Source organism: Lissotriton helveticus, chromosome 7 (genome assembly GCF_964261635.1).
Source record: "Lissotriton helveticus chromosome 7, aLisHel1.1, whole genome shotgun sequence".
NCBI classification, from domain to species: Eukaryota; Metazoa; Chordata; class Amphibia; order Caudata; family Salamandridae; genus Lissotriton; species Lissotriton helveticus.
Genome location: NC_136068.1, coordinates 628,299,347 through 628,313,245, shown reverse-complemented (window position 1 = coordinate 628,313,245; position 13,899 = coordinate 628,299,347). Strand labels below are relative to the sequence as shown.

At 44.6% G+C, this 13,899-nt stretch overlaps 1 protein-coding gene and 1 non-coding gene across 2 annotated transcripts in view; both read left to right on the top strand.

Moving 5' to 3' along the window:
• ITGAL (integrin subunit alpha L) overlaps nt 1-13,899 on the top strand; it is a 453,229-nt gene that overhangs the window by 62,379 nt on the left and 376,951 nt on the right. The window lies entirely within an intron of this gene.
• On the top strand, nt 162-295 carry LOC144771241 (small nucleolar RNA SNORA57). Its single transcript, XR_013599196.1, has one exon. It is a non-coding gene; the product is annotated as a small nucleolar RNA SNORA57 (small nucleolar RNA).

The window sequence follows — 13,899 nt, the reverse complement described above, 5'->3', positions numbered from 1 at the left end:
CTTTTTTTTAATTACATAATCTGATTACTTTTGATCATTTGAATGTACCCAGGGGATTGATGTCTGGTAGACGCAAGGACAATAGCTTCTGTCATTAAGCGCAATGTACTAGGTCTTTAGTCTCGTAAAACTAACCCGTGTTGCACGGTAATGTGTACCTGCCTCCCTTTCTTGGCATGTCCTGGTTATCTAGTACCGTGATGTGTAATGTTCGGAGGTAGAGCAATACCAGTGCTATGTCTTCGGTGCCAGCTGCTCTCATCGGCTGGTTCTATCCTCAATCGCTGGAACACTATTTATACATTATATCGTGCACAGTCGTACATGATAAAGATGCTAATTCTAGTCATTACATGTGTCAATCTTTCAACCTATTACTGACAAATCCTAATGTGATGGATTTCTTTGTTTCAGCTGATGCGCACGAGCGGACCAGGAGGTGAACATTCATTTCCTTTCACTTCCCCTATATTCTCATTCTTGCGGCACCTGGATTTCTATTTGCAGGCTTTGAGATTCCTTTGGTACTGCTGTTCCTTGGCTGATACCTTACAGTCAGGGTAACTTGTGTAATTTCATATTGCAATATCCTTTTCTAAGAAATGGCTGGGGAATTGGACTGAACCAGTGCAGGTATCTTTCCAAAATTATTTAACTTTTTAACTCTTAAAATATAACACTGAAGAGTACACTTGGCTTTACCACATAGTCAAGTTTTACATAAATCTAGGGTTAACATGTAGGTCACTTTATTTGTGCAACTTCATGATATATTGTGACACCTCGCCCATTTCTTAAACAGGCATAAGTGAAGTTTAAAGACTAAACCTTTTCAACTTGTACAACCATCGCACCAGTATTACATTCCATGTTTTAGTAAGTTACTAACCATTTAGCTGCAGCGGAACACTTAACCATAGTATGATCCCCAGATAAATGTCAATATAATTTGAATATTTAATGCCGGTTAGTAAATACCTTGTACATTTTTTGTGTCTCAACCTTCACTATGAAATGGTCTTGCTCGAAGTGATTTTATACTGTTTGTCTAATAAATATTATAGTTAACCAATCTTTCTGTGCGAGTATTTCTTTTAATTGCCTGATAATAGTTTAATAATTAAAACATTGTGTCTGAAGTCTGTGCGTTGTGAAAGCTTGCAAGACTCATTTAGATTTGCACTGGCTAAATATCGGCCTTACTGTTTTAAAAAGGCTTTCGTCCACACCCACAGATGTACTCTTTGCCGAGGTAGACATGTGCTCTCTGCATCCACCCACCTCGGATTTCGACTACTGGTCTCAAGTGCTCTGTAAACCCTCCATTCCCGATTGTTTCAATCAGTTTGTACCACTGCATCGGTAAAAAAAAATCTGTTGCTCCTGTGTGAACTTGCCAAATTTCTCACTTTGCTGGGTCTTGCGGTGTTAGTTTCTGGACTGTTTATCTATTAAGGTTGATAATTTCGGTACATGTACTGCAGGAAAAATCCCACTAACTTGGGTTATTTGCCAAATTGGATTCACTTCCTGAAACCTTTACCAAGCCATCGTAGCGATCAGTGACCCGTTTCTAGGTAAAGATATGAAATGGCTTTGAGTATTAACAAGATACCCCTCCTACAATACTGCTTTTTCGGTGAGTATTTTCTTAGTTAATGGATGTTTTTGGGTGACAGGCGCATTGTTCTTTGTATGGGGAAATGTAGCGCCTCGACTGAGCTCAGCTTTATTTTTCTTTGCTCCTCGGATTTAGCCGCACTACCCGCGGCTAACGGCAGATCACACAAGTATTGAATACAGCGGCAGGCTTGAATCCTCCAACCCCATTCTGATCCACCCATATTACCTACAGGAGTAACTACATTTCTCAGTCCAAATATTTTGCCCTAGGGCTGACAAAACAAAATGTACTGAATTTCTGGAGATTAATGCCTGGTTAGACCACAGATTAGGCGGTGGCTGTGAATCGCTTGATCCTCTTATGCGAGTTGAGGTCGCCCAGGCATGCCGCTGGAGGTACTTTCAGGTTGCTTGGAACTAAGCGGGTAAGGCGCTTGCTGTGTACCTAACATGTCGAGAAGTTGCTTTATTTGCCTGCCCTTACCACAGAACGGCTAGGCTGGATTATGTTCATTTTTTTTGTATGCAAGGTTAGGGGCACCTTACTTAAAAGTGATATGGTGGGGATTCACAAACCAAAAGATTAGGAACCGCGATGCTACAGCACTGTCAAACGGTTCTCTTGAAATATTTAAATTTGGTTTGCGTTACTAATTTTCCTGCATTTTAGTATGACAGGTAAGTGGGCGTTTGAATACATTCTACGTTCGTGCTTTCAAATATACTGGTCCGCTCCATATGCCTTAATTCTGGTGCATCTGCATGGCAAGATTTGCTTGATGGCTCACGAACACATCCCAGGCATCTGGCGACTGCTGGGTGCATAATGTGGTGCCCTATCCGTACTTTAAAGCCTGAGGCTTCGTTAATGCATCCAGATACAGCGCATCTGACCATGACGTGCACATAAAACCCGCCTGGATAGTGCTTTGCAAATTGAAGTCTGTGCTCTAAAGAAGTTTGACCAACTAACGTACACTGCACGAAACTCAGCTTCGAGTCTGAACACCAGAGCGCGCTCTCGCGGCCATTTTAAACACCCGGAGACTCGTTCAAAGAGTAATGATCAAAAGAAAGTGAAATAAACAGTCCTGGGAATAGCCAATACTAAGGGAGTGAACGATTCAATAAAACGTGAAATGAACTGACACTTCAAAAAAACTGCCCTGGATTACATGAATGGTTCATAAATAGTCTCGTGTTTTTCCCTGTTGACTTAAGGACAAGACTTTAGGGAACCGTTTACTTGTCCGTTCTAATGTCATAGGGTCTAGGGACTCTGCCGGCTTTAAGTCCTGTTTCGATCCTTTGCAGATGTTGAATTATTTCGTCTCTGGCGCCCCTCACGAACTATTAGTCCATATGTGGATGGCCACCCCACCGTTTGATTTGAGGTTGCTACCAGGGTTACATGGCCGTCTAGAGCATTGCAGTTAGGAGTTTCTTATCCAGTGTCGTTCCTGCGCCATCTAGTGCCCTGTTTGACAAACTAGTTTGATTTTAGTGTTTAACCTTTTCAAACAGTTCATCGGATGAAGTAGAAACCCCACTTACACGACAGAGCTTATATTGCCAAGAGCAAAGGGTAGTTTGTCTGACTGAATCTAGTAAAATACTTTTACATCTACCTTCCAAGAGCTTTGATCTAGGCAGCTGACTTGTAGATTTAATTAGCTCGAAGGTTTACCAGGTTTAGGAAAGCGTATATTTCTAGGATTTGGGCAGTTCTGTTGCAACGTGAACGAGTTACTGGAGGTTGGGGGGGGCGTCTTATTGGCTGTTAGTTGTTACATCCCTTCATGGTAGGTTGCCCGTTTTAGCAGCTTTAATATACTATACAGTATCTCACGTGCATTACTCAACTTTCCTTCACTCGTGGGTGGATGACTAAGTTAGTTGGGGAGTTCTTGGGCAATAATGCATCTAAAGTGTATTAAGCACATCCAGTAAAAAAAAGCCAATGGTCAAAATGTTACCTATTTCAGTGGGTTGATAAAACTTGAGTGCTAGGTTTCCATTTAATTAACTTGCTAGTTAGTCGGTGTAGAGGTCCACCCCATAGAAACTTTGGAGCACTTGGAAACAATTTGCTGTCTCATGACCATGTCATGAGTGAGACCTACAGCTAATTCTGTCTTTTGAGACAAAAGCACGTTGCATTCTTGTAATTGGGGATGGATTTTGGTGTGGGCGAGCTGGGCCCAGGCCCTGCGTGCTAATTTTAAGAGGGGCGCATGGAGCAGACTGCATTGAAGTCCTTAAGACAGTGTCCCTCGTTGTAGTTTCTGGCTTTACTTGCTTTAGGCCGTTCAGCTTGAAATTGTCCCTCCCCGTTGCCCACACCTTGTTTACTGTATTCTTCTAACACTTTCTGTAAACTTGCATTTAAATCTTATCTCGTCACATTTGCAGTGTAATCGGATGTCAAATGTTGGTCCCTTTCTTGCAGGGAGCTTGTCTTTCTTTCTGACTTTAGAGGGAGTTTTCAAGACGATGCTGACAACCTGTGTAGAAGGATTTTTTTCTTCATGCACATAACTTAAACAAGCACTTGCATTGCCAATAGGTTTTGCATTTGGAAAGTTGGAGCTATTGGTTTTGTAAATGACATTTTATATTTATATATCGTTATTGGCATTGTCAATAACAATATATAAATATAAAATGTCATTTACAAAACCAATAGCTCCAACTTTCCAAATGCGAAACCTATTGGCAACGCCAGTGCTTGTTTTAAATAGTTTTTATCGGCTTTTCGATAGCTAACAATACATAGGACGTTTCATTACATAATTCCGGTGGTGTTGTAACACAACTTAACAGTTGTAGGAGGAGAATTAGAACCAATGGATACCAATAAAACAACAGGTATTAAACAACCAACAGCCCTACCACCAACGTATGTGCATTTATTTATAAGTAAGCCTTTCTGAGATAGACCCTGAAGCATGGGCTAATTTGAGAACAAATTCTCACTGCACATTCATGCTGCATACAGCACTGCTAAATGATCTTCAAAGAACAAACCTTAGCATCATATTTCTGGTCAGGTAAAACCAAGATGCAAAACTCAACTTGTGGACTCATTACCGTAGTCCCTCTACTGTGATACGTAAGGAAATAGATGGTGGACTGTCAATACAGAGAGCCGGTGACAATGATCAGAAGGGATTATGACCTAGCATTGACAATGCTCACATATATTGCAGATGATATATTTTCATTACCATGCAGTGCATGCTGGGGTTACGAACTGTGATCGGGTAGGACTCAGGGTTATTTTTCAGCAGGCAGGTCACATGTGTGGGTGATGGCGACTAGTAGATATGTTTTGAGGATATACTTAAAAATGGGATAGGAGGGTTTGGTCTGACATCTGCTGGAAGGGGTGTACAACCTTTACAACGCAACTTTTACCACGCAGTGCCTTTACGATGCAACTTTTACAACACAAACCATTACAACGCATTGCGCTGGGGGGCGCTCTAGGATAGGGAATATATTTAATTTACTATCCAACACCTTCCCTACTATCCACGGGGACTGGAGTTGGAATAGTAAATTAAATAAATCACTATCCAGCGCCTAAAAGCACTATGCGTTGTAATGGTATTCGTTGTAAATACCGCGTTGTAAAGGCATGCGATGTAAAAGTATGCGTTGTAACGTCATACATCCGCTGGAAGGGCATACCAGTGAAAGAGAAATTGTGAATGCGTTTAACTGATGTTCAGTAGCTAAAACCTGGTCTGATGCCATTGGAGGATGTAAGCGATGTCAGCCTCATGCTGTGGTCGAAAGGCGAGTCGGGGGTTAATAAAAAGAGAGAGGGTGTTAGAATTCCAGATGTAAGAGAGAAGAATCCCCATGCTAGTAAGACAGAAGAAGGAAGTGTTTTCAGCCTTGTGTAGTGAAGCATGACAAATCAGCAAGTCATTTATTGTCTGATGACCATGCAGTAGTTTGTGTGTGGGCAGGCGAGGAACAGGAAGGGGAAGATCAGTGTATTGTCTGTGTGTTAGTCACAAAGGGTCATGCATGTATCATGGGAGCTGGTGCAGAGGGGATACAAGGACAAGGCTTTAAAATGAGTCATGGCTGTGCACCCATTGGTAGGCGTGTATTCTTGGAGTGCAAGGAATATGAGACCAAGAAGAAGCTATTAGACCATAAGGAGAGCCAGTCCAGTGCTGGTCTGGTATTTACTACCTCCCCCCACCAACCTAAGTCTTCAAAGAAGGATCTGGTGGCTAAGATAACAGTGACCAGGGATGAGTCTGTGGGAAGTGATAAAGTAGGGGAAGTTCACTGGAGTGAGATTTACATGAGGAGATTGGTGAACATGCATGGGGGAGTTAGGTAAGGTATCATAGACAGAAGTAGGCAAGTAGGCGGTGTCTCTGTGTAGAGGGGTGTGGCGCAGCTGCCAGAGTGGCTGACTCTCGAGCGCGTGGCTCACGGTTTGATCGCCGGCGTCAGCTCAATAGCTCAATTCAGCATCATGTGACTCTGGGCAATAGCTTGCTTAAGATGGCTCCCAGCGCCTAGATACCCTTAGGGGTGATAAGTTGCGCTTTACAAATCTGGAATTAATATTATTATTAGAGAGTGGCAGAGAATAATAAGTAAGTGGTAGGAAAATGCATGTGTGATGAGGCACCATTTATTCACAAACTGTGTGTCGGGGCAAAGGACAGTTCAACCTAGGGTATTTCAGTAAGCTTTGATACAGTACTGACCACAGGAAGAGTTTGCAAGAAAGAGAGTGTAATTCCATGAGGTGCTGTTAAGCAGTGATCACACAGTTATGTGGGAGCACATTATAGCAAGACAGATGACTGCAGTGGCCCGCTACACATTAAATCCAAAGGCCAGCATGTGCAATATGTCTTAACTGGTTTACTGAAGCAGGCAATAGTCCATGGCAAGGTTCCAGCAGCAAACCACATTTGCCGTCAACTACTCTCCACCCACCTGTCCCGAGCCAGAACGTCACATTAAATAAATACTGCTCATGAGACGTGACTTGTGACCAACAGGTAAAGATTTTTATGTTTAAATCTTTTTATTAGGGTTTTTGTACCATATTCAAGCAAGATCCCATGTGGGACTCATAACAAATTACAGGTTTGGCAGTATAAACATAAACAGTGCTCGGTATCAGCTATCATGGCTCATCAACAGTAAAACAATCTCCAGTTTCTAGAGTGCGGTAGGTGGAAGAAAGTGAGGGATCTATAATGTGACCCCCCTGTGTGTTGTGGGAAACTGCCTCATCGTGATATGACGACTGGGATAGATTTGGCCCCTCCCATGGTGAGTGAGCCGAGTCAGAGGAGGTTATTACCCATGTTGGTGTTGTGGTACCCTTGAGGAGATGTGCACAGAATCATGTGTGTGTAACGGAGTCAGGCCTCAAACTGCCGACTGAAACTAGTCTACTAACGGTGGAAGGGGGTTACCTCCCTCAAAAAGCAACCAGGAAATAAATACAGGGGAGGGGGCGGGTCGGGTTATCTGAGGGGGGGGGGCGGGGGATAGCGCGGTGGGTATGGTCAGACAGTCCATGCGATCAGCACGGAGAGCGGTCGTCAGGTAGCGACCAACAGGTAAAGATAACGATATTTACATGACTTCATTTGCAAGACTGATCCACTATCTTTTTCACCCTATAGGTAGTCTAGAATTTATGAATTGTACATAATTCAATTCAATTCAATAAATCTTTATTTGGATATAAAACATTCATAAAAGCACAGGTAAAAATACCAGCAGAAATACATACATTTGTAAACAGTGCACAGTATAAAACAGCAATGGGCAAATAGGGGCTTGTAGTATGTATCAAAAGACAACAGTAAAAATAAGTTAAAAAGAGGGCATAATATACAGAGCTGGAACTTCAGAAAAAGCAGTGGCAAAGTGGCCCTTAGCAGGTAGCAGCTTAATATAATAAAGTGCAATCAGATGTTTGACAAATAGCAGCATAATATGATAAGGTGCAATCTGATGTGGACAAATAGCAGCATAGTATAGTAAAGTGCAAGCAAATGTGAGCTGTAAAAAGGGGAACATAGCATGCATAGCAGCAATTTCTTACAGAACATCATCCAAAATAAGAGTTTATACCTCAAGTCAAATAGCAACATGGTGAACGGAATGCCACTTTCAAAAAAGAATCTACACAACAAATGAAATCATTACTCTTCAGCTTAAGGATTTCCATGTAAGCTATTCTATAATCAGTGATGGCAGTTGCCTTGAAGAAAGGGATCAAGAATTGTTTAGTGTATTTTTGATAAAAATTGCAGAAAAATAAAAAAAATTGCATTGACTGATTGCTGCGGTTGCCACAAGGGCAGGGCGTTTGCTCCAGATTGATGTTAAAGCCTATAGGGAAGCAAAGTAAATATTTTAAGGTTCCAGCCCTAAGGCGGAAGAGCAAACTTCTCTCCCAGCGACCTATGTTCTTTAAAAGGTAGCTGGATGGCAAATGTGATGGGGGCAATTAGCGTCCACCAAAGCCATATACCTTGCAATTGAAGATTTTGAGAGTTCTGTTGCATGTCTTGTATTGCTGTATTGTTCATATAGAGCCTCCTGGAGGGTCTTTTTATTTATACCCTCCAAGTCACTTGGATTTAAAAAGATATGTTAATGATTCACGCTGATCAAACTTTTTCCAACAGCGGCAAGCCAAGGTATGTCCCTGCCCTTATCACATTTAAGGCAATCAGCTATTATGTCTCTCGTTAAGGTCGCTGCTGGGTTTTGCCTAACTTTTAGCCAAAATGTGGCGTACGAGGGCTAATATAGTCTTCTATATAAAACAGTTTTAATTCCTTGTGACAAACAAAATGTGAGGAGGAAATTGGGGCCCCCAATAGCTTCCTACAAAATCTATTATTCTCCCCCTGAATACTACTGCATTTTGCAAAGCCCCAGACTTCAGCACCGTATGTTGCGGTGGGGAAGCACTGTGTTTTAGAAATGTTGTTATAGATAACACTACCTCAGTTCCTTTAGGGAGACACAAAATTGAGTTGGTGGCCTTTAAAAATGTACTCCTACTATGAGCCACATGGGCTGCCCAAGAGCCATTGCCTGAAAATACTAGCCCCAAATAGGGGAAAGTGCAAATGCCAGTACGCACCCCTGCCTGACCCCTCCACCAATATTAATGTCCCCTGAGACCTCCCCGCCCTTGCCTATCCTCACCTGTGCCTTCAAGTCCCTGTGCAAATAAGCTAAAAAATGAACGAAACCTCATCCTACCCATATTTTAAAAGGCCTGACCGCAGGCGTGACCTGTTGACAAAGTCAAAGGCTGAGGTGAGGTCCATAAAAGCCAAGTAAATGGGAGATTTCCGAGCTGTAGTATATTTACTGATAATCAGGCACTGTTCCACAATTTCCAAATTACTTCTAAAACCTAGCTGGCACTTATTTAAAATATGTTCCTTCTCAGCCCGAGACCTGATTTTGTTAAACAGGATCCTCCCAAGAATCTTCAGTGTATTATCAACCAGGGAGATCGGTCTATAACAACTAGGGTTGGATTGTCCCCTTTTTTAAAAATCGGCACGATAATGCTGGTAGACCATGTGCTGTGACTAAAGGTATTTGTTAAATTATTAAAAATGTTAAGTAAAAGGGGCGCCTAGAACTCCGGTTTAAGCTTAATAAGGTCAATGGAAAGCCCGTCAGGGCCGGGAGCCGGGGGCCTTATTGCCTAAGCTTTGGTGAATGCCGTCCTCGACTTCTGACACGGATATTTAAATTCGCAAAGCAGCATGAAGGTTAAAAGGGTCCTCGCTCTGGGGCGAGGTTATGTAAATCTTAGAAAAGTGTGCTTCCCAAGCTTCACTACTTATATTACAGCTTAGGGGGGTGAGTGTAAGACCCATAGACCTTATATCTTTAAATGCTGCCCAAAAAACGTTCCCGTTGTTAAGTCTAGCAGCACAAGCAAGATTGGCCCAGCGTTCTTTTAGGATCTCATCTTTTCGTTGCCCGGCCACTTGTTATAATGTCGCCTCAGAGACTTAACAAGAGTTGCATCCCTTGATGTTGCTGCAAGTGCTGCACGGAGCTCTCTGTTTGCTCGTGGGCAAGTATTGTTAAACCATCTTGGGCTCTGGTTAGTGTCTAATGCAGGCCTACAAATCAGTCGTTTAATGCCGGCGCATAGGTGGCTAAAGGCAATAATTGCCTCTGGGTTAGGGTCGATAGGTGAAAAACAAATATCAATAAATGATGGGTATGCTATTATCATTTTAGAAAACAAATTGTTGTTATCAATGCCTTTCCAGATCACTCTCAAGTTTTCAGTCGAGGGCGCTTAGTTACTAGCCCCAAGCTCTTTGTCAAAATCCTGTCTAGGGGCAAATCTAATTGTAGTTGAAATTGGGTTATGGTCACCCTGCACAGTAGGTATGACCTCAACCTTTAATAAAAAGTCTTCAGGTGCCGCAGATATAAAAACGTAAACTATAGTTGAAGCACAATCACAACCTCTATATGTTGGTAATAAACAAGTGTCATTAGGATGTACCGCTGCAATTTCCATCACATTTAATAAATTGTAATTAGACAAGTGATCCAGCAGTTCTGTCCCCCTTTTACATGGGTGTGCGTAAGCCGGAGGAACCGTAACTAATTCATTTTCCCTGGGGATTCTGGCAATGCCAGATTCCAGCTAAATTGTGGGGCGCCTTTTGACTTTGAGATTGGAAATACAATTAAACAAACTAATAAAGTTTGTATTTGGTGAGGTAAAAAAGATGTTGTTATAAAAGTTAATGAAGCAAAGTGGAGCCCCCGGTGTGTAGATCAGGGCTTGAAAGTTATCGTTGTTTGTGGCAAGAGTCTTAGCACTGCCATCTGAGGAAATGTTGACCCAAAAAGAAAGTCCACCAGATTGGCGGCCTACTTTGGGGACCGGTACAGTGATGTTAAAACATACAAACATGAATCAACACTGAAACATGGACCAACACCTCCTCGGGACCAGACATCGCCATTGCCATCCCCCAAGAATACAAGATCTCCAGGAAGGACCGCCCCAAACGCCCGGGAGGAGGAATCGCCATCGTCCACAAATCCACCCTCCACCTGAGCACACTCCCCGACAAGTCCACAGACCTGATGGAACACCTTCACTTCAAGATACTGGCCAGCCCCACCACCACCCTCCGAGGAACCCTCATCTACTGACTCCCTGTACCCTGCGAACCTATTGCCGAATCGATCATGGACATCATCTCCCCGCAGGCCATTGCATCCACCAACCACACCCTGCTGGGAGACCTCAACTTCCACCTCGACAACCTACTAGACCCCAGCACCACATCCCTCCTGGACAACCTCCACAACATTAGACTCCGCCAGATCATGCCCGAAACCACACACTCAGCAGGACACACCCTCAACCCCCTCTTCACAACCGAAAACTCCATCACCTTCAGCCACACCATGGAACTCCCATGGACCGACTATTGATGCGTCCACTTCACCTTCAGAACACCCACCATCCACAGACACCAGCACCTTTTCCCACGAAGAAATTGGACCAGAATCACTGATGACCAGCTAACCTCATCACTCAGCAACTCCACCCCTACCATTGCGGAAAATGACAACCCCAACGCAGCAGCCCGAACCCTGCATAGATGGATCACCCCAACACCTTAGCCCCCTCAAGAAAAACAACAACACCCACGCCATGAAAGCTAGATGGTTTATCACCAAACTTTGAGATTCCAGACACACCCGCCTTAGCCTCAAACAGAACTGGAGGAACATCAAATCCACAGAAGCCCACAACAACTTCAGAGCCGCCACCAAAGTCCACACCAACTTATCAGAAAAATGAGGAAAAAAGCGATCGAAGACAGAATCTCCACCCACGCACACAACAGCAAAGAACACTTCAACATCATCAAGGAGTTCGCCCAACCTTCTACCGAGTCCACCGACATCCCACCCTCACAAGACCTCTGCGACAAACTGAGCACCTTTTTCCACCACAAAATCAAGAGCATCTACGACAACTTCGATGAAGACAACCAACACACTGCACCCTCACCAACCACCCCGACACCATGAAGCCAACGATCGACAACTGGACAGCGCTCACCACTGAAGACACACTGAAGACAATGAACTCAATCCACACCGGGGGCCCCATGGACCCCTGTCCGCACCACGTTTTCAACAGAGCCGCCGACACCATCGCACCTATGCTCCGCCACACCATCAACTGCTCCCTGGCAACCGCATCGTTCCCCGATGACTGGAATCATGCCGAGGTGAACCCCTTCCTCAAGAAACCCTCTGTGGACCGCACTGACCTCAAAAACTACAGACCCATCTCCCTGCTCCCCTTCCCAGCGGAAGTCATCGAGAAAGTTATCAACAGCCAACTCGTCACATTCATCGAAGAGCACTACATTCTCGACTCCTCCCAATCTGGCTTCAGAAAAAACCACAGCACGGTAACCGCCCTCCTCGCTGCAACAGACAACATCTGCACCCTACTGGACAAAGGAGAAACAGCAGCCCTCATCTTCCTCGACGTCTAAGCGGCGTTCTACACAGTTTCTCACCGCACCCTAATACACAGACTCCACAACGCAGGGATTCAAGACAAGGCCCTCGACTGGATCCGCTCCTTCCTCTCCGGCAGAACGCAGCATGTCAGACTCCCCCTTTCCTCTCAGACCCTACACCAACCACCTGCGAAGTCACTCAGGGATCTTCCCTCAGCCCTACGCTCTTCAACGTCTACATGGCTCCGCTCGCCCCAATCGTCAGAACCTACGGACTCAACATTGTGTCATACGCAGACGACACCCAAATCATCCTCTCCCTATCCAACTAACCCAACACCGCCAGACACAATTTTCGAGAAGGCATGGAAGCCGACGCCAAATAGATGAAAAATAGCTGCCTTCAACGAAACACCAACAAAACAGAAGTACTCATCAGGGGCCCACGCCCGACGCCTGGAATGACAACTGGTGGCACCCCCGCCCTCAGAAGTCTGCCCACACCCATGGACCACCTCCCGCAACCTGGGGAATCATCCTGGACTCCAAACTCAAAATGGACCGCCAGATCAAAGCCGCCTCGTCCTCCTGCTTCCGCACCCTCCACCTCCTATGCAAGACCTTCAAATGGATCCCCCTCGAACGCAGAAAGACCGTCACTCAACCTGGTCACCAGCAGACTCGACTACGGCAACGCACTCTATGCCGGAATAAACAAAAACCTTGCACGCAAGCAACAGAACATCCAGAACGCTGCCGCAAGACTGGTCCTCAATCTGTCAAGACACTGCCACATCTCCCAGCATCTGCGCACACTCCACTAGCTCCCCATTGAAGCTAGAGTCACCTTCAAGATGCTCATCCACGCTCACAAGGCCCTCCAGAACACCTGACCAGCATACCTGAACAGCCGACTCCCATTCCATGCACCCCAAAGGACCCTACGATCAGCCCAGCTCTCCTACTAGTTGGTCCCCCACACCAGAAAGACCAGATAAGGTGGCCGCTCCTTCTCCTTCCTCGCGGCCAGAGCCTGGAACGCCCTCCCTCTCCACCTCAGACAGACAACATCTCTCCCCATCTTCACAAGAAACCTTAAACCTGGCTCTTCGGCAGACCCCCTCCTTGATGGACTGGAACCTGCAAAATCTTCCTCCCCCAGAGCCTTGAGACCCTTACGGGTGAGTAGTAGCGCTTAACAAACATGTGATCGATTGATTGATTACAAACCCTTCTAAATGTAAATCCCTTGTAGCCCAAGTTTCTTGAAACATGAGGATGTCATATTTTTGGACTAAGTTTACCCAATCTTCACTGCCTATTTTAGAAGCTAATGCGGTAATGTTCCAGCTTAGTACATATAAGTTTGGGTCATTTGGTTCTGACTGAGTTGTCATTACTTGAGGAATGGAGCATGGGTCTAGTGAGAACTGGTTCAACTATTGTTGGAATAGGCAACAGTTAATCCAGGCTGTCTAAACCAGACAGAGTGGAAAATCTGATATGCAGTCTATGCAGGGAAATGACAAAGGTGTTTGGACCCAGAGTCGGTTTGTAGAAAAATCCTAGGGGCAGTGGCCAGATAAGAGTTGGGATAGTACTGCTGAGTTCCTGTGTCATTAGTATTGATCTTACCAGTGACGGTCGGCGAAAGATAATGACAACACAGTCGCCCTCAATGTTCTTTGGTGAGGATCCAACCCACCCTACCCTACGTACCATTATG